We start from the raw sequence: 24411 nt of genomic DNA, 5'->3' as shown, positions 1-24411 counted from the left end.
CCACCTTCAGTAATTATTATTATTATTATTATTATTATTATTACAACCCTCGACACTTCCCGTGTGTGTGTGCGCGCGCGCGCCAGCGCGCGCGTTTTTTTGGGGTTAGGTTACGAGAAGTGGGGTTAAGTCGAGTTAGGGTACGTTTCGCCGCGGAGCGCGACAACCACCCGCGCCCGCTCCGCGACGGCGACCTCCGAGCACACCCCTGCACCATTGCCAACGCCCCCGCGCCACAAAGACCTCCAGGAAACTCGCTTTGCGGTTCGTATGGACGTTTCAAGCTCCGTTCTCTCGCCAACGGCCATACCATGTTGAATACACCGGTTCTCGTCCGATCACCGCAGTTAAGCAACATTGGGCGTGGTCAGTACTTGGATGGGTGACCGCTTGGGAACACCACGTGCCGTTGGCTCAATTCCCTTTTTACCAAGTTTCCCAGTCCCAGTACGACAACTTACTTTCAACTTTTGCCTCAGGCCAGCAGAAATTGCTTAAATCACGTTTTTTGTTACGTCTGAAACTAGCTAGACCTTTTGCTGCTCTTCGACCCCGTGGCTATACAGGAACGAAGCTTAGCGTAGTATTGCATTTCCTCCTAGGTGACCGGCCTAACCTGGCGGCGGCGACATCATCATCATCGTTGTTGTTATTATTATTATTATTATTATTATTATTATTATTATTATTATTATTATTATTATTATTATTCGTCGTCTCTCTCTCTCTCTCTCTCTCTCTCTCTCTCTCTCTGTGTGTGTGTGTGTGTGTGTGTGTGTGTGTGTGTGTGTGTGTGTGTGTGTCGACCTAGGGGACCCTTGCTGAGCCTAGCACCGCTTCCAATTACTCGTGCCAGGATTTTAACTTTCGTACCTCCTATCGTACGTCCCTATGTCTAAACTTGCTGTTCTTATTCTTTTAGGTTAGTGTAGCTTATCCTGCAGGCCTCTTATGGCACATAACATCATTCTACGTCCTATTTCTCCCAATATTAAGATTATTAAAGGGCGGAACGAGGCTTCTAAACTCCCCGCCCACCTTGAAAATCGCGAGGAAGGTGGTTTCCATGCAACGTCATCGACACTGTCGTGATTACAATGAAAGCCATGTCCTAGCAACCGACCGCGGCATTTAGCAGCCCCTCAAAGAGTCGAACAATTTCCTTTTATGTTCTTTCAGGTAAGTAGCTATTCAAATTACGACACGGTTCGGCAATAAGTTACAAGTTTGTAGTACGCTCGTGTCTCTCCCGGGCTTCCTTACGAACGGTAGGGCACCAGTGCAGTACAGTGGCCTACACACAGCCCGCTATCTTCGAAGTGCGTGTGTTGCGATGTAACGTAGTTTTGAAGCCTAGGAACTTGTAAAACTCTTTCATTTCTATCAAAGACGAGACGCCCTTCAAATAAGACTGAGAAGGTAACCTTTTGACGACAAGGGTTAGTTCAAAGAGTCGTGACGTTTTAGGTTAGGTGAAGGGAGGAAAGCACTCGTTTTTGTTGTTTGTACGTCAGCTGACCGATCTTTTGGCAAGTGATAAATTGAGTAGAACGAATCGGAACTCCGTATAGTTACTGTTACCGTCCTAGAATTAAAATTAGACCATTCTGAGCCCTACTTGACAGGTTCGACACCGGCTCACTCGTGTGATATTTCGATGGTCTGTAGATATGGGCGCATAAAAAGAACTCCTGCGGGACAAACTTCCGGCACCTCGGCATCTACGAAAGGCGTAAGATAATAGTGAACATAACCTTACTAGTAGTACCACCACCACCATTACTGCTACTAATACGACTATTACTTAAGGCAGTGGACAATTTCGAACTCAAGCAATAATGTGTCCTTTTGCTGACCACCTGATCACTGCCTCTTGCCTTACTACTACAGGCTAGCGTTCAAGGAAAGAAAGAAAGAAAGAAAGAAAGAAAGAAATAAGTTACCGTTCTTCCCAAGTCAGGTTAGGATTTCTGCATCAGACACGGCTAGGGCTGATCGTGGATCTACTAGTACCTAACATGCTAAATTGTGCTCCGTTATATCATCACCAGTCGTGAAGTCACACCTGCATCTTCTAATTACAGGGTAGATGCTACATATTTCGGGCAATATATAACCCAGGTTTGGCTTGGATAACCTAAAAATATTCAGGTACTGGGTCTGGCCTGGTTATATCAAGTGTCACCCTAGATCAGCAGGGCTAAGAATCATCAGGTCTCTGTCATGAATTTAAATGGCTTAGTACCCCTCATTATGGTGTACTTCTCTTCATATTTGAGGGAAGAGGAGTAAAACTTAAAACTTTATTGCCTGTCTTAAACCACCTACTTTCTTTGGGGTATTGTCTAGCACAAACTTCTAAGGCGACCACATCACACAGCCCGATGCTCGAATACTGCTTGGGCAGGGGTGTAGGTGGTGGTTAGTGGTTGCAAGAAGGGTCCTGGAAGGGAGGGATAATAAGCCAGTACGCCACTTGCTCTTAAGTCTGTACCTTTCATTATACGGTTTCATTAACTATTTTTTACACCTGCCCTGTAGTATGGTACCATTTAGTAAGAGGTCTCTAGAGTTTGGCCTAGTACAACCTTCAATGAAAGTAGTTTTCAGGAGTGGTTAGGTACCCCTATACTTACTTTCTTTCTTTCTTTCTTTCTTTCTTTCTTTCTTTCTTTCTTGGATTACAAGGTGTCGGTAAAGCAGCTGATCGTTGCTTATGTACAAAAAAATGTTCATACATGGGCTTTCATTCGCTGAGGTAAATGATAATGATAATAATAATAATAATAATAATAATAATAATAATAATAATAATAATAATAATAATAATGGCAAGAACACAAAGGGTCCTTTTCTCTGCAGCTGATTTTTAGCATGAAGGACAGAGGCTGTCATGATGATGATGATTACCGAGTGATACCGTTAAGCTAAAACCCAGTAGGGGATTAATATTAACAGCAGGGAACGTTGTGCAGAATCATTCAGTAAAGATGTAATGGCAGGGGGAGGGGGGGAAGAGGGCGTTCAGTATAATACACCATCAACCCAAGTACAGTGCATATTTAGCTCTATGTTATGTAATGCTCTCTCTGCTCTCTGTACCTTTATTTGGCCCTACAACTTGTCTCACCAAGTGAAGGAGATCTTACACATAGTTACTGTACTGTACTTAATTTCACGCTGACTTCAACTGCTAGTAGGATACGCACGTCGAACCATGCAGAAACCTGCACGATTTCAAACGACTGCCGACTAGATAGCGACTAGGCCGAAGAAAGAAAGGGCATCTTATAAATCGAGAGCGACAATTCATTTTCGAGGTTAGGGTTACCGCTTGGTTCTCTTAGCCAAAGAAATCATGAAACCATTTTGCGAGTAAAAACTGATGTTACCTGAATTTTGGATACAGTTATTACTACCATCATCATCATCATCATCATCATCATCATCATCATCGTCATACGCTACTCTGTATGATGAAGGTGGGTAGCAAGATCGAGTCTCGGCGCGATCAGTTGGCTTCAAATTCTGCTTCACCTCGTTCAGAGTATACATATTCAAGGTAAAAACACTAGCTTCTCTCAAAAAATAAACTCCTATTGAAGGGTCATTAAACACAACTTCTTCTTCTTCTTCTTCTTCTTCTTCTTCTTCTTCTTCTTCTTCTTCTTATTATTATTATTATTATTATTATTATTATTATTATTATTATTATTATTATTATTATTATTATTATTCCTTTCTTTCTTTCTTTCTTTCTTTCTGTCTTTCTTTCTTTCTTTCTTTCTTTCTTTCTTTCTTTCTTTCAGGACCATTTAAGTGAGATGTTAGCTGTATGAGTGTTGCAGCACCTCAAACCTTTACATTTTTTCCCTTGTAAGTTGTGGCAATGTCTTGCAGAGAAGTTTGTTGGGAAACCATGGTCCTTCCTTCCTTCCTTCCTTCCTTCCTTCCTTCCTTCCTTCCTTCCTTCCTTCCTTCCTTCCTTCCAATAAATCTGCTGAGTTGCTGTCTCAAAGGGTCTCTCATCCTAAAGAAATTTGACCGAAGGTAAGGGATGTTGCCAGGTCTATCAAACTGACAGACTTATCATCTCCTGGTACAGGAAATCTGTTCTTTGAAGAGTCTGGACTGACTGCCCCTTCCTCCGTCACGGTGTTCTCGATCCTGCCTTCGCAGCCCACTGGAGGCAGTAAGATACGACTCACAATGCCTCCATCCAGCAGGCGAGGGGTGAAGCCTCTCCTGAGGCGGTACAGGCTCTGTAGCGAACTGGAAATTTAATTATGCCCTAAGAAACATCTAGAGGTTCCCTTGGGCAGGCTGTCCCTTTTCCCAACCTGAGCTTTCGACCCCCGACAGGGGCTGAAAGCTGCTGGATGTGAGAGACTGTACAGAGTTGAGAGCCTTATAAATAGAGGCCTAAAGGCTAGGACTTTACGAGATTGGCGCTACCAGCAGGAAAGCAGGAGTCGAACGAGTCATGGAGGCTAGCTTCTAACTTATGTCCTTTATCCTGTAGGTCCTTTCAAGCAAAGCTACAAGAGGCAGATTACAGCAGGTCTGCTTCACTCTGTGGAAAACTACCTAAAGGCTGACTTGCCTTTGCTCTCACTCGGAAGGGGTTAGAGCCTGAGGATGGCCGTTCAGCTCCATTGCTAGAGGAAGGATTGGGCTTCCTTCAGGTAAGAGGGGGTCACTCCCGGGGGCGTCGCGACGACGACGGCCGCCCCTAAACGTCGGCATGGAGAGGCGGCTGGTGAAATGCTGCCCATCGAACGCACCTCCATCAGGACGCCCGAAGCAAGGTGACGAGTACTTCTGCCACCTGAGGAGCAGCGTCAAACCTTTGACTATCCCTTCCTAACCGAACCCTGATTGTAACCCACCCCTTAAAGACGCAGGGAGCACGAGAAAGGAGCTAGGAAGCACGTCCCCAACTTGTCGCCGCGCAACCCACCCGACAGCCAGCCACTGCTGTTTCCTGCGCGGTCCGAGTAGCCTGATACACTCAGATAACCAGGGGAGCGCGCGAACACATTCTCATCGTGACCATGGCTGACACAGCAACAGCATCGGCAGCATCTGCACCCGCCTCGGCTCCGGCCCAGGCGTCGCCCAAGAAGAGCAAGGCTTCTGCATCGAAGAAACCTCGCACCAAGCCTGCCCATCCGAAAACCTCCGAGATGGTGGGCAGTGCCATCAAGAGCCTGAAGGAACGAGGTGGATCTTCTCTGCAGGCTATCAAGAAGTACATCTCTGCCAACTACAAGGTGGACTCTGAGAAGCTGGCCCCTTTCATCAAGAAGTACCTGAAATCTGCCGTGGCTTCCGGAGAGCTGGTCCAGACCAAGGGGAAGGGAGCTTCAGGTTCCTTCAAGCTCGCTTCGGCTGCCAAGCCGGAGAAGGCCAGCGCAGCCCCTGTCAAGCGGTCCGCTGCCCCCAAGGAGAAGCGCATCCCCAAGGCGAAGAAGGCTGGTGGAGCCAAGGCTGCAGCCAAGAAAGCCATTTCCAAAAAGCCTGCCGAGAAGAAGAAGGCCGCTCCTGCTCCCAAACCCAAGCAGAAGGCTCCTTCCAAGGCTAAGAAGGCCGCCAAGGTGCCCACTAAGAAACCTAAGGCACCTAAGCCTAAAAAGGCCGCTAAGCCCAAGGCCTCGCCTAAAAAGGCACCAGCAAAAAGGAAGTGAGGACATTTCATGTTCTTGCTTCCTTCTACACGCACCTCTTGCTCTCGTAGGAGCAGAGGAAAAACGGCCCTTATCAGGGCCATCAATTTTATTCCCCAAGAGAGCATATTATGTCAGTCACTGTCCAAGGCTGGAACCCTGGCCTCTCCTATCTCTGCCTCCTAAACAGGCTAGTTTGTCTCATTGCGGGGCGACTCACTCTTCAAATTTCATTATTATTGTACTTAACTACATTTTTCTTTATCCTTACTTACTGCACTTTTGCTGTTGCTGTTGTTGTTGTTATTATTATTATTATTATTATTATTATTATTATTATTATTATTACTATCACGTCCTAGATATTAATTAATGAATTATTGTACTCAATACTCAAGATTATTATTATTATTATTATTATTATTATTATTATTATTATTATTGTTATTATTATTATATTCTGTTACTCTTAGATTTTTCCTTGAACCTAGAGGAACCACTAGCTTTTTTTCTTTTCGTTTTCCTTCTATCCTAGACCAGAGAGACAATAACTACTCTTCTAGGAAATTTTGGTGGCCCTGAAAAGGGCCGTTTGGTAAAGCTCCAGCCATAAGACAAGCACCGGACTTAGGCACGTTCGCCACGGATGCGGCGGGCGAGCTGGATGTCCTTAGGCATGATGGTGACACGCTTGGCGTGGATGGCACACAAGTTGGTGTCTTCAAAAAGACCCACCAGGTAGGCCTCACTGGCCTCCTGCAAGGCCATGACAGCCGAGCTCTGGAAGCGCAGGTCGGTCTTGAAGTCCTGAGCTATCTCTCTCACCAGCCGCTGGAAGGGCAGCTTGCGGATCAGAAGCTCAGTGCTCTTCTGGTAGCGTCTGATCTCACGCAGGGCCACGGTACCGGGCCTGTAGCGATGAGGCTTCTTCACTCCTCCGGTGGCAGGCGCGCTCTTACGGGCAGCCTTGGTGGCCAGTTGCTTGCGCGGGGCCTTGCCTCCGGTAGATTTACGTGCAGTCTGCTTAGTACGGGCCATCACGTGCTCACTGTCGACTCGTCCCAGGAAGAATGGTTCGGGGGCTTGCTGCCCGACTGTTTTATTGCTTCGCTTCCCCCACCCTCGGTAGCAGCTGCACTCCCATTGGCCGGGCGGTGCTGACGTCACCGGGGCCAGGCACTTTCAACAAAAGCGAGGGGCCTCGAGTGCCAGCCGCATTCTAGCTCTGAACTCGCAGCTCTACTGATCTATCATGACCGGACGAGGCAAGGGAGGCAAGGGACTCGGCAAAGGAGGCGCCAAGCGTCACAGGAAGGTGCTCCGAGACAACATCCAGGGCATCACTAAGCCTGCCATCAGACGTCTCGCTCGCAGAGGTGGAGTCAAGCGTATTTCGGGACTTATCTACGAGGAGACCCGTGGCGTGCTCAAGGTATTCCTGGAGAACGTTATCCGGGATGCCGTCACCTACACCGAGCACGCCAAGAGGAAGACCGTGACCGCCATGGATGTCGTCTATGCTCTCAAGAGGCAGGGACGCACCCTGTACGGTTTTGGTGGTTAAGTCTCCTCCGAGCGTGCTCCCGTTTGTGAGCATGCAGTATTTAAAAAACGGCCCTTTTCAGGGCCACCACTTACCTCTCAAAAGAGCACAGAGTCCCACTTACAGTACTCCTCTAACGTAGCTTGCGCTATTCTCCCTCTCAAAACAGTCATCTCCCCGAAACCTGCACGGAAAAAAGCCCTCATTATCAGTTATGATGTCTACATTTTAATGCTAACAAGAGAAAACAAACATTATCTTCCTTGCTGTGCACGTCTAAAAGACAAAGTATTGTAAATATACTACTTTAAGTATCCTTTCCTTTCCTTTCTAGTTAAGTGTGTGTTCTTACATGCATAGGTTGGTAGTATCCAGCAGTCAAGAACAGAATTATACAGCATAAATGAAATGAAAAGAAATCTATAATGTACTTCCTTCTTCCTTCCCTTCTGAAAATTAAATATTAAGAGGGGCCTGGAGCTACCTTACTCATTTCCCCCTTAAATAAATAACCTCAAAGGAAAGGCTATTCTTGTGCTCTCCTGGCTAATGTTACAGATGCCCTCATATTTGCAGTGTCTCATTATTGTTATTATTATCATTATTATTAGGAGAGTTGTCTGAACTGCTCTATCACTTCAGGATTTCTCCATACTTCTGCTAAGATAGCTATAGCAGCATGATAGACAAACAGCTCTTATCTTAAGGAGTTGGTGGCCCTGAAAAGGGCCGTTTATTTATATTTTTCCGGTGAGCCAACGCCCTGACCGAGAACAGGAACTTAAGCCTTCTTCTCGGTCTTCTTAGGCAGGAGCACTGCCTGGATGTTGGGCAGAACACCACCCTGGGCAATGGTCACTCCAGACAGCAACTTGTTCAACTCCTCGTCGTTACGGATGGCCAACTGTAAGTGACGAGGGATGATCCTGGTCTTCTTGTTGTCACGGGCTGCATTGCCCGCCAACTCAAGAACTTCAGCTGCCAGGTATTCCATGACTGCAGCCAGGTACACAGGAGCCCCAGCACCCACTCGCTCAGCGTAGTTTCCCTTGCGGAGGAGACGGTGGATACGGCCGACAGGGAACTGCAGGCCTGCACGGCTGGAGCGACTCTTGGACTTGCCCTTCACTTTTCCTCCCTTTCCTCGTCCTGACATGATGCTATGATGCTCTGCTGCTCTACTTCGAAGGGAAAATGATACCGAATCACTCTGCGCACCAGTTTTGTAGCCTGCAAGGTTGCTCAACGTTACGAGCCAACCAATAAGGCTGCAGTAAGCTTGCGCTCATTGGCTAGTCGCATGCAGCCCTCTCGGTCTTAAAAAGAATTGCAAGGGGGCCGAAAAATTTACTTTCTAGGAGACATCCCAGACAACCATGCCACCCAAGACAAGCGGAAAGGCAGCCAAGAAAGCCGGCAAGGCCCAGAAGAACATCTCCAAGGGAGACAAGAAGAAGAAGCGCAAGAGGAAGGAAAGCTATGCCATCTACATCTACAAGGTGCTTAAACAGGTACATCCTGATACTGGCATCTCCAGCAAGGCGATGAGCATCATGAACAGCTTTGTCAACGACATCTTCGAGCGCATCGCCGCTGAGGCTTCCCGTCTGGCCCACTACAACAAGCGCTCCACCATCACCAGTCGGGAGATCCAGACTGCCGTCCGCCTCCTGTTGCCCGGTGAGCTGGCCAAGCACGCCGTCAGTGAGGGTACCAAGGCAGTTACCAAATACACCAGCTCCAAGTAAGGTGCCAGGTTTTCTGCCTTGCTGCATTCTTAACAAACGGCCCTTTTCAGGGCCACCACACCTTTAAAAAAAAGAGCAGCATCTGTTAGCCTTGTTATCAACTCCACTCTGATTTTATCTATCTGTCCTACTTCATATACATCGAAAGACAGTGCAAAACATTCAAATCATAAGCTAAGGAGGGAAGAACTACTACTACTACTACTACTACATTACCTTATTGCTAAAAATCCTCCTGCTTTGTCCTTTACAATGAAAACCAGACCAAGCCCCATGGCACTACAGCCCCTAAGCAAGCAGGCTGAGTGGACCTCAAAGCAGCCATTAGATCGAGGTAAAATTCCTTTGCCTGGCCGGGAATTGAACCCGGGCCCCCCAGCTACGAGGCAGGCACGCTGCCCCTGCGCTACAGCGCCGGCCCCTTCACAACCACCTTCAGTAATTATTATTATTATTATTATTATTATTATTACAACCCTCGACACTTCCCGTGTGTGTGTGCGCGCGCGCGCCAGCGCGCGCGTTTTTTTGGGGTTAGGTTACGAGAAGTGGGGTTAAGTCGAGTTAGGGTACGTTTCGCCGCGGAGCGCGACAACCACCCGCGCCCGCTCCGCGACGGCGACCTCCGAGCACACCCCTGCACCATTGCCAACGCCCCCGCGCCACAAAGACCTCCAGGAAACTCGCTTTGCGGTTCGTATGGACGTTTCAAGCTCCGTTCTCTCGCCAACGGCCATACCATGTTGAATACACCGGTTCTCGTCCGATCACCGCAGTTAAGCAACATTGGGCGTGGTCAGTACTTGGATGGGTGACCGCTTGGGAACACCACGTGCCGTTGGCTCAATTCCCTTTTTACCAAGTTTCCCAGTCCCAGTACGACAACTTACTTTCAACTTTTGCCTCAGGCCAGCAGAAATTGCTTAAATCACGTTTTTTGTTACGTCTGAAACTAGCTAGACCTTTTGCTGCTCTTCGACCCCGTGGCTATACAGGAACGAAGCTTAGCGTAGTATTGCATTTCCTCCTAGGTGACCGGCCTAACCTGGCGGCGGCGACATCATCATCATCGTTGTTGTTATTATTATTATTATTATTATTATTATTATTATTATTATTATTATTATTATTCGTCGTCTCTCTCTCTCTCTCTCTCTCTCTCTCTCTCTCTCTCTGTGTGTGTGTGTGTGTGTGTGTGTGTGTGTGTGTGTGTGTGTGTGTCGACCTAGGGGACCCTTGCTGAGCCTAGCACCGCTTCCAATTACTCGTGCCAGGATTTTAACTTTCGTACCTCCTATCGTACGTCCCTATGTCTAAACTTGCTGTTCTTATTCTTTTAGGTTAGTGTAGCTTATCCTGCAGGCCTCTTATGGCACATAACATCATTCTACGTCCTATTTCTCCCAATATTAAGATTATTAAAGGGCGGAACGAGGCTTCTAAACTCCCCGCCCACCTTGAAAATCGCGAGGAAGGTGGTTTCCATGCAACGTCATCGACACTGTCGTGATTACAATGAAAGCCATGTCCTAGCAACCGACCGCGGCATTTAGCAGCCCCTCAAAGAGTCGAACAATTTCCTTTTATGTTCTTTCAGGTAAGTAGCTATTCAAATTACGACACGGTTCGGCAATAAGTTACAAGTTTGTAGTACGCTCGTGTCTCTCCCGGGCTTCCTTACGAACGGTAGGGCACCAGTGCAGTACAGTGGCCTACACACAGCCCGCTATCTTCGAAGTGCGTGTGTTGCGATGTAACGTAGTTTTGAAGCCTAGGAACTTGTAAAACTCTTTCATTTCTATCAAAGACGAGACGCCCTTCAAATAAGACTGAGAAGGTAACCTTTTGACGACAAGGGTTAGTTCAAAGAGTCGTGACGTTTTAGGTTAGGTGAAGGGAGGAAAGCACTCGTTTTTGTTGTTTGTACGTCAGCTGACCGATCTTTTGGCAAGTGATAAATTGAGTAGAACGAATCGGAACTCCGTATAGTTACTGTTACCGTCCTAGAATTAAAATTAGACCATTCTGAGCCCTACTTGACAGGTTCGACACCGGCTCACTCGTGTGATATTTCGATGGTCTGTAGATATGGGCGCATAAAAAGAACTCCTGCGGGACAAACTTCCGGCACCTCGGCATCTACGAAAGGCGTAAGATAATAGTGAACATAACCTTACTAGTAGTACCACCACCACCATTACTGCTACTAATACGACTATTACTTAAGGCAGTGGACAATTTCGAACTCAAGCAATGAACTCAAGCAATAATGTGTCCTTTTGCTGACCACCTGATCACTGCCTCTTGCCTTACTACTACAGGCTAGCGTTCAAGGAAAGAAAGAAAGAAAGAAAGAAAGAAAGAAATAAGTTACCGTTCTTCCCAAGTCAGGTTAGGATTTCTGCATCAGACACGGCTAGGGCTGATCGTGGATCTACTAGTACCTAACATGCTAAATTGTGCTCCGTTATATCATCACCAGTCGTGAAGTCACACCTGCATCTTCTAATTACAGGGTAGATGCTACATATTTCGGGCAATATATAACCCAGGTTTGGCTTGGATAACCTAAAAATATTCAGGTACTGGGTCTGGCCTGGTTATATCAAGTGTCACCCTAGATCAGCAGGGCTAAGAATCATCAGGTCTCTGTCATGAATTTAAATGGCTTAGTACCCCTCATTATGGTGTACTTCTCTTCATATTTGAGGGAAGAGGAGTAAAACTTAAAACTTTATTGCCTGTCTTAAACCACCTACTTTCTTTGGGGTATTGTCTAGCACAAACTTCTAAGGCGACCACATCACACAGCCCGATGCTCGAATACTGCTTGGGCAGGGGTGTAGGTGGTGGTTAGTGGTTGCAAGAAGGGTCCTGGAAGGGAGGGATAATAAGCCAGTACGCCACTTGCTCTTAAGTCTGTACCTTTCATTATACGGTTTCATTAACTATTTTTTACACCTGCCCTGTAGTATGGTACCATTTAGTAAGAGGTCTCTAGAGTTTGGCCTAGTACAACCTTCAATGAAAGTAGTTTTCAGGAGTGGTTAGGTACCCCTATACTTACTTTCTTTCTTTCTTTCTTTCTTTCTTTCTTTCTTTCTTTCTTTCTTGGATTACAAGGTGTCGGTAAAGCAGCTGATCGTTGCTTATGTACAAAAAAATGTTCATACATGGGCTTTCATTCGCTGAGGTAAATGATAATGATAATAATAATAATAATAATAATAATAATAATAATAATAATAATAATAATAATAATAATGGCAAGAACACAAAGGGTCCTTTTCTCTGCAGCTGATTTTTAGCATGAAGGACAGAGGCTGTCATGATGATGATGATTACCGAGTGATACCGTTAAGCTAAAACCCAGTAGGGGATTAATATTAACAGCAGGGAACGTTGTGCAGAATCATTCAGTAAAGATGTAATGGCAGGGGGAGGGGGGGAAGAGGGCGTTCAGTATAATACACCATCAACCCAAGTACAGTGCATATTTAGCTCTATGTTATGTAATGCTCTCTCTGCTCTCTGTACCTTTATTTGGCCCTACAACTTGTCTCACCAAGTGAAGGAGATCTTACACATAGTTACTGTACTGTACTTAATTTCACGCTGACTTCAACTGCTAGTAGGATACGCACGTCGAACCATGCAGAAACCTGCACGATTTCAAACGACTGCCGACTAGATAGCGACTAGGCCGAAGAAAGAAAGGGCATCTTATAAATCGAGAGCGACAATTCATTTTCGAGGTTAGGGTTACCGCTTGGTTCTCTTAGCCAAAGAAATCATGAAACCATTTTGCGAGTAAAAACTGATGTTACCTGAATTTTGGATACAGTTATTACTACCATCATCATCATCATCATCATCATCATCATCATCATCGTCATACGCTACTCTGTATGATGAAGGTGGGTAGCAAGATCGAGTCTCGGCGCGATCAGTTGGCTTCAAATTCTGCTTCACCTCGTTCAGAGTATACATATTCAAGGTAAAAACACTAGCTTCTCTCAAAAAATAAACTCCTATTGAAGGGTCATTAAACACAACTTCTTCTTCTTCTTCTTCTTCTTCTTCTTCTTCTTCTTCTTCTTCTTCTTCTTCTTCTTATTATTATTATTATTATTATTATTATTATTATTATTATTATTATTATTATTATTATTATTATTATTATTTTCCTTTCTTTCTTTCTTTCTTTCTTTCTGTCTTTCTTTCTTTCTTTCTTTCTTTCTTTCTTTCTTTCTTTCAGGACCATTTAAGTGAGATGTTAGCTGTATGAGTGTTGCAGCACCTCAAACCTTTACATTTTTTCCCTTGTAAGTTGTGGCAATGTCTTGCAGAGAAGTTTGTTGGGAAACCATGGTCCTTCCTTCCTTCCTTCCTTCCTTCCTTCCTTCCTTCCTTCCTTCCTTCCTTCCTTCCTTCCTTCCAATAAATCTGCTGAGTTGCTGTCTCAAAGGGTCTCTCATCCTAAAGAAATTTGACCGAAGGTAAGGGATGTTGCCAGGTCTATCAAACTGACAGACTTATCATCTCCTGGTACAGGAAATCTGTTCTTTGAAGAGTCTGGACTGACTGCCCCTTCCTCCGTCACGGTGTTCTCGATCCTGCCTTCGCAGCCCACTGGAGGCAGTAAGATACGACTCACAATGCCTCCATCCAGCAGGCGAGGGGTGAAGCCTCTCCTGAGGCGGTACAGGCTCTGTAGCGAACTGGAAATTTAATTATGCCCTAAGAAACATCTAGAGGTTCCCTTGGGCAGGCTGTCCCTTTTCCCAACCTGAGCTTTCGACCCCCGACAGGGGCTGAAAGCTGCTGGATGTGAGAGACTGTACAGAGTTGAGAGCCTTATAAATAGAGGCCTAAAGGCTAGGACTTTACGAGATTGGCGCTACCAGCAGGAAAGCAGGAGTCGAACGAGTCATGGAGGCTAGCTTCTAACTTATGTCCTTTATCCTGTAGGTCCTTTCAAGCAAAGCTACAAGAGGCAGATTACAGCAGGTCTGCTTCACTCTGTGGAAAACTACCTAAAGGCTGACTTGCCTTTGCTCTCACTCGGAAGGGGTTAGAGCCTGAGGATGGCCGTTCAGCTCCATTGCTAGAGGAAGGATTGGGCTTCCTTCAGGTAAGAGGGGGTCACTCCCGGGGGCGTCGCGACGACGACGGCCGCCCCTAAACGTCGGCATGGAGAGGCGGCTGGTGAAATGCTGCCCATCGAACGCACCTCCATCAGGACGCCCGAAGCAAGGTGACGAGTACTTCTGCCACCTGAGGAGCAGCGTCAAACCTTTGACTATCCCTTCCTAACCGAACCCTGATTGTAACCCACCCCTTAAAGACGCAGGGAGCACGAGAAAGGAGCTAGGAAGCACGTCCCCAACTTGTCGCCGCGCAACCCACCCGACAGCCAGCCACTGCTGTTTCCTGCGCGGTCCGAGTAGCCTGATACACTCAGATAACCAGGGGAGCGCGCGAACACATTCTCATCGTGACCATGGCTGACACAGCAACAGCATCGGCAGCATCTGCACCCGCCTCGGCTCCGGCCCAGGCGTCGCCCAAGAAGAGCAAGGCTTCTGCATCGAAGAAACCTCGCACCAAGCCTGCCCATCCGAAAACCTCCGAGATGGTGGGCAGTGCCATCAAGAGCCTGAAGGAACGAGGTGGATCTTCTCTGCAGGCTATCAAGAAGTACATCTCTGCCAACTACAAGGTGGACTCTGAGAAGCTGGCCCCTTTCATCAAGAAGTACCTGAAATCTGCCGTGGCTTCCGGAGAGCTGGTCCAGACCAAGGGGAAGGGAGCTTCAGGTTCCTTCAAGCTCGCTTCGGCTGCCAAGCCGGAGAAGGCCAGCGCAGCCCCTGTCAAGCGGTCCGCTGCCCCCAAGGAGAAGCGCATCCCCAAGGCGAAGAAGGCTGGTGGAGCCAAGGCTGCAGCCAAGAAAGCCATTTCCAAAAAGCCTGCCGAGAAGAAGAAGGCCGCTCCTGCTCCCAAACCCAAGCAGAAGGCTCCTTCCAAGGCTAAGAAGGCCGCCAAGGTGCCCACTAAGAAACCTAAGGCACCTAAGCCTAAAAAGGCCGCTAAGCCCAAGGCCTCGCCTAAAAAGGCACCAGCAAAAAGGAAGTGAGGACATTTCATGTTCTTGCTTCCTTCTACACGCACCTCTTGCTCTCGTAGGAGCAGAGGAAAAACGGCCCTTATCAGGGCCATCAATTTTATTCCCCAAGAGAGCATATTATGTCAGTCACTGTCCAAGGCTGGAACCCTGGCCTCTCCTATCTCTGCCTCCTAAACAGGCTAGTTTGTCTCATTGCGGGGCGACTCACTCTTCAAATTTCATTATTATTGTACTTAACTACATTTTTCTTTATCCTTACTTACTGCACTTTTGCTGTTGCTGTTGTTGTTGTTATTATTATTATTATTATTATTATTATTATTATTATTATTATTACTATCACGTCCTAGATATTAATTAATGAATTATTGTACTCAATACTCAAGATTATTATTATTATTATTATTATTATTATTATTATTATTATTATTGTTATTATTATTATATTCTGTTACTCTTAGATTTTTCCTTGAACCTAGAGGAACCACTAGCTTTTTTTCTTTTCGTTTTCCTTCTATCCTAGACCAGAGAGACAATAACTACTCTTCTAGGAAATTTTGGTGGCCCTGAAAAGGGCCGTTTGGTAAAGCTCCAGCCATAAGACAAGCACCGGACTTAGGCACGTTCGCCACGGATGCGGCGGGCGAGCTGGATGTCCTTAGGCATGATGGTGACACGCTTGGCGTGGATGGCACACAAGTTGGTGTCTTCAAAAAGACCCACCAGGTAGGCCTCACTGGCCTCCTGCAAGGCCATGACAGCCGAGCTCTGGAAGCGCAGGTCGGTCTTGAAGTCCTGAGCTATCTCTCTCACCAGCCGCTGGAAGGGCAGCTTGCGGATCAGAAGCTCAGTGCTCTTCTGGTAGCGTCTGATCTCACGCAGGGCCACGGTACCGGGCCTGTAGCGATGAGGCTTCTTCACTCCTCCGGTGGCAGGCGCGCTCTTACGGGCAGCCTTGGTGGCCAGTTGCTTGCGCGGGGCCTTGCCTCCGGTAGATTTACGTGCAGTCTGCTTAGTACGGGCCATCACGTGCTCACTGTCGACTCGTCCCAGGAAGAATGGTTCGGGGGCTTGCTGCCCGACTGTTTTATTGCTTCGCTTCCCCCACCCTCGGTAGCAGCTGCACTCCCATTGGCCGGGCGGTGCTGACGTCACCGGGGCCAGGCACTTTCAACAAAAGCGAGGGGCCTCGAGTGCCAGCCGCATTCTAGCTCTGAACTCGCAGCTCTACTGATCTATCATGACCGGACGAGGCAAGGGAGGCAAGGGACTCGGCAAAGGAGGCGCCAAGCGTCACAGGAAGGTGCTCCGAGACAACATCCAGGGCATCACTAAGCCTGCCATCAGACGTCTCGCTCGCAGAGGTGGAGTCAAGCGTATTTCGGGACTTATCTACGAGGAGACCCGTGGCGTGCTCAAGGTATTCCTGGAGAACGTTATCCGGGATGCCGTCACCTACACCGAGCACGCCAAGAGGAAGACCGTGACCGCCATGGATGTCGTCTATGCTCTCAAGAGGCAGGGACGCACCCTGTACGGTTTTGGTGGTTAAGTCTCCTCCGAGCGTGCTCCCGTTTGTGAGCATGCAGTATTTAAAAAACGGCCCTTTTCAGGGCCACCACTTACCTCTCAAAAGAGCACAGAGTCCCACTTACAGTACTCCTCTAACGTAGCTTGCGCTATTCTCCCTCTCAAAACAGTCATCTCCCCGAAACCTGCACGGAAAAAAGCCCTCATTATCAGTTATGATGTCTACATTTTAATGCTAACAAGAGAAAACAAACATTATCTTCCTTGCTGTGCACGTCTAAAAGACAAAGTATTGTAAATATACTACTTTAAGTATCCTTTCCTTTCCTTTCTAGTTAAGTGTGTGTTCTTACATGCATAGGTTGGTAGTATCCAGCAGTCAAGAACAGAATTATACAGCATAAATGAAATGAAAAGAAATCTATAATGTACTTCCTTCTTCCTTCCCTTCTGAAAATTAAATATTAAGAGGGGCCTGGAGCTACCTTACTCATTTCCCCCTTAAATAAATAACCTCAAAGGAAAGGCTATTCTTGTGCTCTCCTGGCTAATGTTACAGATGCCCTCATATTTGCAGTGTCTCATTATTGTTATTATTATCATTATTATTAGGAGAGTTGTCTGAACTGCTCTATCACTTCAGGATTTCTCCATACTTCTGCTAAGATAGCTATAGCAGCATGATAGACAAACAGCTCTTATCTTAAGGAGTTGGTGGCCCTGAAAAGGGCCGTTTATTTATATTTTTCCGGTGAGCCAACGCCCTGACCGAGAACAGGAACTTAAGCCTTCTTCTCGGTCTTCTTAGGCAGGAGCACTGCCTGGATGTTGGGCAGAACACCACCCTGGGCAATGGTCACTCCAGACAGCAACTTGTTCAACTCCTCGTCGTTACGGATGGCCAACTGTAAGTGACGAGGGATGATCCTGGTCTTCTTGTTGTCACGGGCTGCATTGCCCGCCAACTCAAGAACTTCAGCTGCCAGGTATTCCATGACTGCAGCCAGGTACACAGGAGCCCCAGCACCCACTCGCTCAGCGTAGTTTCCCTTGCGGAGGAGACGGTGGATACGGCCGACAGGGAACTGCAGGCCTGCACGGCTGGAGCGACTCTTGGACTTGCCCTTCACTTTTCCTCCCTTTCCTCGTCCTGACATGATGCTATGATGCTCTGCTGCTCTACTTCGAAGGGAAAATGATACCGAATCACTCTGCGCACCAGTTTTGTAGCCTGCAAGGTTGCTCAACGTTACGAGCCAACCAATAAGGCTGCAGTAAGCTTGCGCTCATTGGCTAGTCGCATGCAGCCCTCTCGGTCTTAAAAAGAATTGCAAGGGGGCCGAAAAATTTACTTTCTAGGAGACATCCCAGACAACCATGCCACCCAAGACAAGCGGAAAGGCAGCCAAGAAAGCCGGCAAGGCCCAGAAGAACATCTCCAAGGGAGACAAGAAGAAGAAGCGCAAGAGGAAGGAAAGCTATGCCATCTACATCTACAAGGTGCTTAAACAGGTACATCCTGATACTGGCATCTCCAGCAAGGCGATGAGCATCATGAACAGCTTTGTCAACGACATCTTCGAGCGCATCGCCGCTGAGGCTTCCCGTCTGGCCCACTACAACAAGCGCTCCACCATCACCAGTCGGGAGATCCAGACTGCCGTCCGCCTCCTGTTGCCCGGTGAGCTGGCCAAGCACGCCGTCAGTGAGGGTACCAAGGCAGTTACCAAATACACCAGCTCCAAGTAAGGTGCCAGGTTTTCTGCCTTGCTGCATTCTTAACAAACGGCCCTTTTCAGGGCCACCACACCTTTAAAAAAAAGAGCAGCATCTGTTAGCCTTGTTATCAACTCCACTCTGATTTTATCTATCTGTCCTACTTCATATACATCGAAAGACAGTGCAAAACATTCAAATCATAAGCTAAGGAGGGAAGAACTACTACTACTACTACTACTACATTACCTTATTGCTAAAAATCCTCCTGCTTTGTCCTTTACAATGAAAACCAGACCAAGCCCCATGGCACTACAGCCCCTAAGCAAGCAGGCTGAGTGGACCTCAAAGCAGCCATTAGATCGAGGTAAAATTCCTTTGCCTGGCCGGGAATTGAACCCGGGCCCCCCAGCTACGAGGCAGGCACGCTGCCCCTGCGCTACAGCGCCGGCCCCTTCACAACCACCTTCAGTAATTATTATTATTATTATTATTATTATTATTACAACCCTCGACACTTCCCGTGTGTGTGTGCGCGCGCGCGCCAGCGCGCGCGTTTTTTTGGGGTTAGGTTACGAGAAGTGGGGTTAAGTCGAGTTAGGGTACGTTTCGCCGCGGAGCGCGACAACCACCCGCGCCCGCTCCGCGACGGCGACCTCCGAGCACACCCCTGCACCATTGCCAACGCCCCCGCGCCACAAAGACCTCCAGGAAACTCGCTTTGCGGTTCGTATGGACGTTTCAAGCTCCGTTCTCTCGCCAACGGCCATACCATGTTGAATACACCGGTTCTCGTCCGATCACCGCAGTTAAGCAACATTGGGCGTGGTCAGTACTTGGATGGGTGACCGCTTGGGAACACCACGTGCCGTTGGCTCAATTCCCTTTTTACCAAGTTTCCCAGTCCCAGTACGACAACTTACTTTCAACTTTTGCCTCAGGCCAGCAGAAATTGCTTAAATCACGTTTTTTGTTACGTCTGAAACTAGCTAGACCTTTTGCTGCTCTTCGACCCCGTGGCTATACAGGAACGAAGCTTAGCGTAGTATTGCATTTCCTCCTAGGTGACCGGCCTAACCTGGCGGCGGCGACATCATCATCATCGTTGTTGTTATTATTATTATTATTATTATTATTATTATTATTATTATTATTATTATTATTATTATTATTCGTCGTCTCTCTCTCTCTCTCTCTCTCTCTCTCTCTCTCTCTGTGTGTGTGTGTGTGTGTGTGTGTGTGTGTGTGTGTGTGTGTGTGTGTGTCGACCTAGGGGACCCTTGCTGAGCCTAGCACCGCTTCCAATTACTCGTGCCAGGATTTTAACTTTCGTACCTCCTATCGTACGTCCCTATGTCTAAACTTGCTGTTCTTATTCTTTTAGGTTAGTGTAGCTTATCCTGCAGGCCTCTTATGGCACATAACATCATTCTACGTCCTATTTCTCCCAATATTAAGATTATTAAAGGGCGGAACGAGGCTTCTAAACTCCCCGCCCACCTTGAAAATCGCGAGGAAGGTGGTTTCCATGCAACGTCATCGACACTGTCGTGATTACAATGAAAGCCATGTCCTAGCAACCGACCGCGGCATTTAGCAGCCCCTCAAAGAGTCGAACAATTTCCTTTTATGTTCTTTCAGGTAAGTAGCTATTCAAATTACGACACGGTTCGGCAATAAGTTACAAGTTTGTAGTACGCTCGTGTCTCTCCCGGGCTTCCTTACGAACGGTAGGGCACCAGTGCAGTACAGTGGCCTACACACAGCCCGCTATCTTCGAAGTGCGTGTGTTGCGATGTAACGTAGTTTTGAAGCCTAGGAACTTGTAAAACTCTTTCATTTCTATCAAAGACGAGACGCCCTTCAAATAAGACTGAGAAGGTAACCTTTTGACGACAAGGGTTAGTTCAAAGAGTCGTGACGTTTTAGGTTAGGTGAAGGGAGGAAAGCACTCGTTTTTGTTGTTTGTACGTCAGCTGACCGATCTTTTGGCAAGTGATAAATTGAGTAGAACGAATCGGAACTCCGTATAGTTACTGTTACCGTCCTAGAATTAAAATTAGACCATTCTGAGCCCTACTTGACAGGTTCGACACCGGCTCACTCGTGTGATATTTCGATGGTCTGTAGATATGGGCGCATAAAAAGAACTCCTGCGGGACAAACTTCCGGCACCTCGGCATCTACGAAAGGCGTAAGATAATAGTGAACATAACCTTACTAGTAGTACCACCACCACCATTACTGCTACTAATACGACTATTACTTAAGGCAGTGGACAATTTCGAACTCAAGCAATAATGTGTCCTTTTGCTGACCACCTGATCACTGCCTCTTGCCTTACTACTACAGGCTAGCGTTCAAGGAAAGAAAGAAAGAAAGAAAGAAAGAAAGAAATAAGTTACCGTTCTTCCCAAGTCAGGTTAGGATTTCTGCATCAGACACGGCTAGGGCTGATCGTGGATCTACTAGTACCTAACATGCTAAATTGTGCTCCGTTATATCATCACCAGTCGTGAAGTCACACCTGCATCTTCTAATTACAGGGTAGATGCTACATATTTCGGGCAATATATAACCCAGGTTTGGCTTGGATAACCTAAAAATATTCAGGTACTGGGTCTGGCCTGGTTATATCAAGTGTCACCCTAGATCAGCAGGGCTAAGAATCATCAGGTCTCTGTCATGAATTTAAATGGCTTAGTACCCCTCATTATGGTGTACTTCTCTTCATATTTGAGGGAAGAGGAGTAAAACTTAAAACTTTATTGCCTGTCTTAAACCACCTACTTTCTTTGGGGTATTGTCTAGCACAAACTTCTAAGGCGACCACATCACACAGCCCGATGCTCGAATACTGCTTGGGCAGGGGTGTAGGTGGTGGTTAGTGGTTGCAAGAAGGGTCCTGGAAGGGAGGGATAATAAGCCAGTACGCCACTTGCTCTTAAGTCTGTACCTTTCATTATACGGTTTCATTAACTATTTTTTACACCTGCCCTGTAGTATGGTACCATTTAGTAAGAGGTCTCTAGAGTTTGGCCTAGTACAACCTTCAATGAAAGTAGTTTTCAGGAGTGGTTAGGTACCCCTATACTTACTTTCTTTCTTTCTTTCTTTCTTTCTTTCTTTCTTTCTTTCTTGGATTACAAGGTGTCGGTAAAGCAGCTGATCGTTGCTTATGTACAAAAAAATGTTCATACATGGGCTTTCATTCGCTGAGGTAAATGATAATGATAATAATAATAATAATAATAATAATAATAATAATAATAATAATAATAATAATAATAATGGCAAGAACACAAAGGGTCCTTTTCTCTGCAGCTGATTTTTAGCATGAAGGACAGAGGCTGTCATGATGATGATGATTACCGAGTGATACCGTTAAGCTAAAACCCAGTAGGGGATTAATATTAACAGCAGGGAACGTTGTGCAGAATCATTCAGTAAAGATGTAATGGCAGGGGGAGGGGGGGAAGAGGGCGTTCAGTATAATACACCATCAACCCAAGTACAGTGCATATTTAGCTCTATGTTATGTAATGCTCTCTCTGCTCTCTGTACCTTTATTTGGCCCTACAACTTGTCTCACCAAGTGAAGGAGATCTTACACATAGTTACTGTACTGTACTTAATTTCACGCTGACTTCAACTGCTAGTAGGATACGCACGTCGAACCATGCAGAAACCTGCACGATTTCAAACGACTGCCGACTAGATAGCGACTAGGCCGAAGAAAGAAAGGGCATCTTATAAATCGAGAGCGACAATTCATTTTCGAGGTTAGGGTTACCGCTTGGTTCTCTTAGCCAAAGAAATCATGAAACCATTTTGCGAGTAAAAACTGATGTTACCTGAATTTTGGATACAGTTATTACTACCATCATCATCATCATCATCATCATCATCATCATCATCGTCATACGCTACTCTGTATGATGAAGGTGGGTAGCAAGATCGAGTCTCGGCGCGATCAGTTGGCTTCAAATTCTGCTTCACCTCGTTCAGAGTATACATATTCAAGGTAAAAACACTAGCTTCTCTCAAAAAATAAACTCCTATTGAAGGGTCATTAAACACAACTTCTTCTTCTTCTTCTTCTTCTTCTTCTTCTTCTTCTTCTTCTTCTTCTTCTTCTTCTTATTATTATTATTATTATTATTATTATTATTATTATTATTATTATTATTATTATTATTATTATTATTATTTTCCTTTCTTTCTTTCTTTCTTTCTTTCTTTCTGTCTTTCTTTCTTTCTTTCTTTCTTTCTTTCTTTCTTTCTTTCAGGACCATTTAAGTGAGATGTTAGCTGTATGAGTGTTGCAGCACCTCAAACCTTTACATTTTTTCCCTTGTAAGTTGTGGCAATGTCTTGCAGAGAAGTTTGTTGGGAAACCATGGTCCTTCCTTCCTTCCTTCCTTCCTTCCTTCCTTCCTTCCTTCCTTCCTTCCTTCCTTCCTTCCTTCCAATAAATCTGCTGAGTTGCTGTCTCAAAGGGTCTCTCATCCTAAAGAAATTTGACCGAAGGTAAGGGATGTTGCCAGGTCTATCAAACTGACAGACTTATCATCTCCTGGTACAGGAAATCTGTTCTTTGAAGAGTCTGGACTGACTGCCCCTTCCTCCGTCACGGTGTTCTCGATCCTGCCTTCGCAGCCCACTGGAGGCAGTAAGATACGACTCACAATGCCTCCATCCAGCAGGCGAGGGGTGAAGCCTCTCCTGAGGCGGTACAGGCTCTGTAGCGAACTGGAAATTTAATTATGCCCTAAGAAACATCTAGAGGTTCCCTTGGGCAGGCTGTCCCTTTTCCCAACCTGAGCTTTCGACCCCCGACAGGGGCTGAAAGCTGCTGGATGTGAGAGACTGTACAGAGTTGAGAGCCTTATAAATAGAGGCCTAAAGGCTAGGACTTTACGAGATTGGCGCTACCAGCAGGAAAGCAGGAGTCGAACGAGTCATGGAGGCTAGCTTCTAACTTATGTCCTTTATCCTGTAGGTCCTTTCAAGCAAAGCTACAAGAGGCAGATTACAGCAGGTCTGCTTCACTCTGTGGAAAACTACCTAAAGGCTGACTTGCCTTTGCTCTCACTCGGAAGGGGTTAGAGCCTGAGGATGGCCGTTCAGCTCCATTGCTAGAGGAAGGATTGGGCTTCCTTCAGGTAAGAGGGGGTCACTCCCGGGGGCGTCGCGACGACGACGGCCGCCCCTAAACGTCGGCATGGAGAGGCGGCTGGTGAAATGCTGCCCATCGAACGCACCTCCATCAGGACGCCCGAAGCAAGGTGACGAGTACTTCTGCCACCTGAGGAGCAGCGTCAAACCTTTGACTATCCCTTCCTAACCGAACCCTGATTGTAACCCACCCCTTAAAGACGCAGGGAGCACGAGAAAGGAGCTAGGAAGCACGTCCCCAACTTGTCGCCGCGCAACCCACCCGACAGCCAGCCACTGCTGTTTCCTGCGCGGTCCGAGTAGCCTGATACACTCAGATAACCAGGGGAGCGCGCGAACACATTCTCATCGTGACCATGGCTGACACAGCAACAGCATCGGCAGCATCTGCACCCGCCTCGGCTCCGGCCCAGGCGTCGCCCAAGAAGAGCAAGGCTTCTGCATCGAAGAAACCTCGCACCAAGCCTGCCCATCCGAAAACCTCCGAGATGGTGGGCAGTGCCATCAAGAGCCTGAAGGAACGAGGTGGATCTTCTCTGCAGGCTATCAAGAAGTACATCTCTGCCAACTACAAGGTGGACTCTGAGAAGCTGGCCCCTTTCATCAAGAAGTACCTGAAATCTGCCGTGGCTTCCGGAGAGCTGGTCCAGACCAAGGGGAAGGGAGCTTCAGGTTCCTTCAAGCTCGCTTCGGCTGCCAAGCCGGAGAAGGCCAGCGCAGCCCCTGTCAAGCGGTCCGCTGCCCCCAAGGAGAAGCGCATCCCCAAGGCGAAGAAGGCTGGTGGAGCCAAGGCTGCAGCCAAGAAAGCCATTTCCAAAAAGCCTGCCGAGAAGAAGAAGGCCGCTCCTGCTCCCAAACCCAAGCAGAAGGCTCCTTCCAAGGCTAAGAAGGCCGCCAAGGTGC

At 47.0% G+C, this 24411-nt stretch overlaps 3 non-coding genes across 3 annotated transcripts; all 3 read left to right on the top strand.

Annotated features, from left to right (window-relative positions):
* Positions 1 to 296: 296 nt before the first annotated feature.
* Positions 297 to 415, top strand: LOC137500624 (5S ribosomal RNA). Its single transcript, XR_011018132.1, has one exon. It is a non-coding gene; the product is annotated as a 5S ribosomal RNA (ribosomal RNA).
* A 9267-nt stretch (positions 416 to 9682) lies between these two features.
* LOC137500623 (5S ribosomal RNA) lies at positions 9683 to 9801 on the top strand. The gene has a single exon (XR_011018131.1). It is a non-coding gene; the product is annotated as a 5S ribosomal RNA (ribosomal RNA).
* Positions 9802 to 19088: 9287 nt separating this feature from the next.
* LOC137500622 (5S ribosomal RNA) lies at positions 19089 to 19207 on the top strand. The gene has a single exon (XR_011018130.1). It is a non-coding gene; the product is annotated as a 5S ribosomal RNA (ribosomal RNA).
* The last annotated feature ends 5204 nt before the right edge of the window (positions 19208 to 24411 follow it).

This window comes from Anabrus simplex, chromosome 4 (genome assembly GCF_040414725.1).
Source record: "Anabrus simplex isolate iqAnaSimp1 chromosome 4, ASM4041472v1, whole genome shotgun sequence".
Lineage (NCBI taxonomy): Eukaryota > Metazoa > Arthropoda > Insecta > Orthoptera > Tettigoniidae > Anabrus > Anabrus simplex.
Note: the sequence above shows the minus strand (reverse complement) of the source record. Positions and strands in the feature narration are given on the sequence as shown.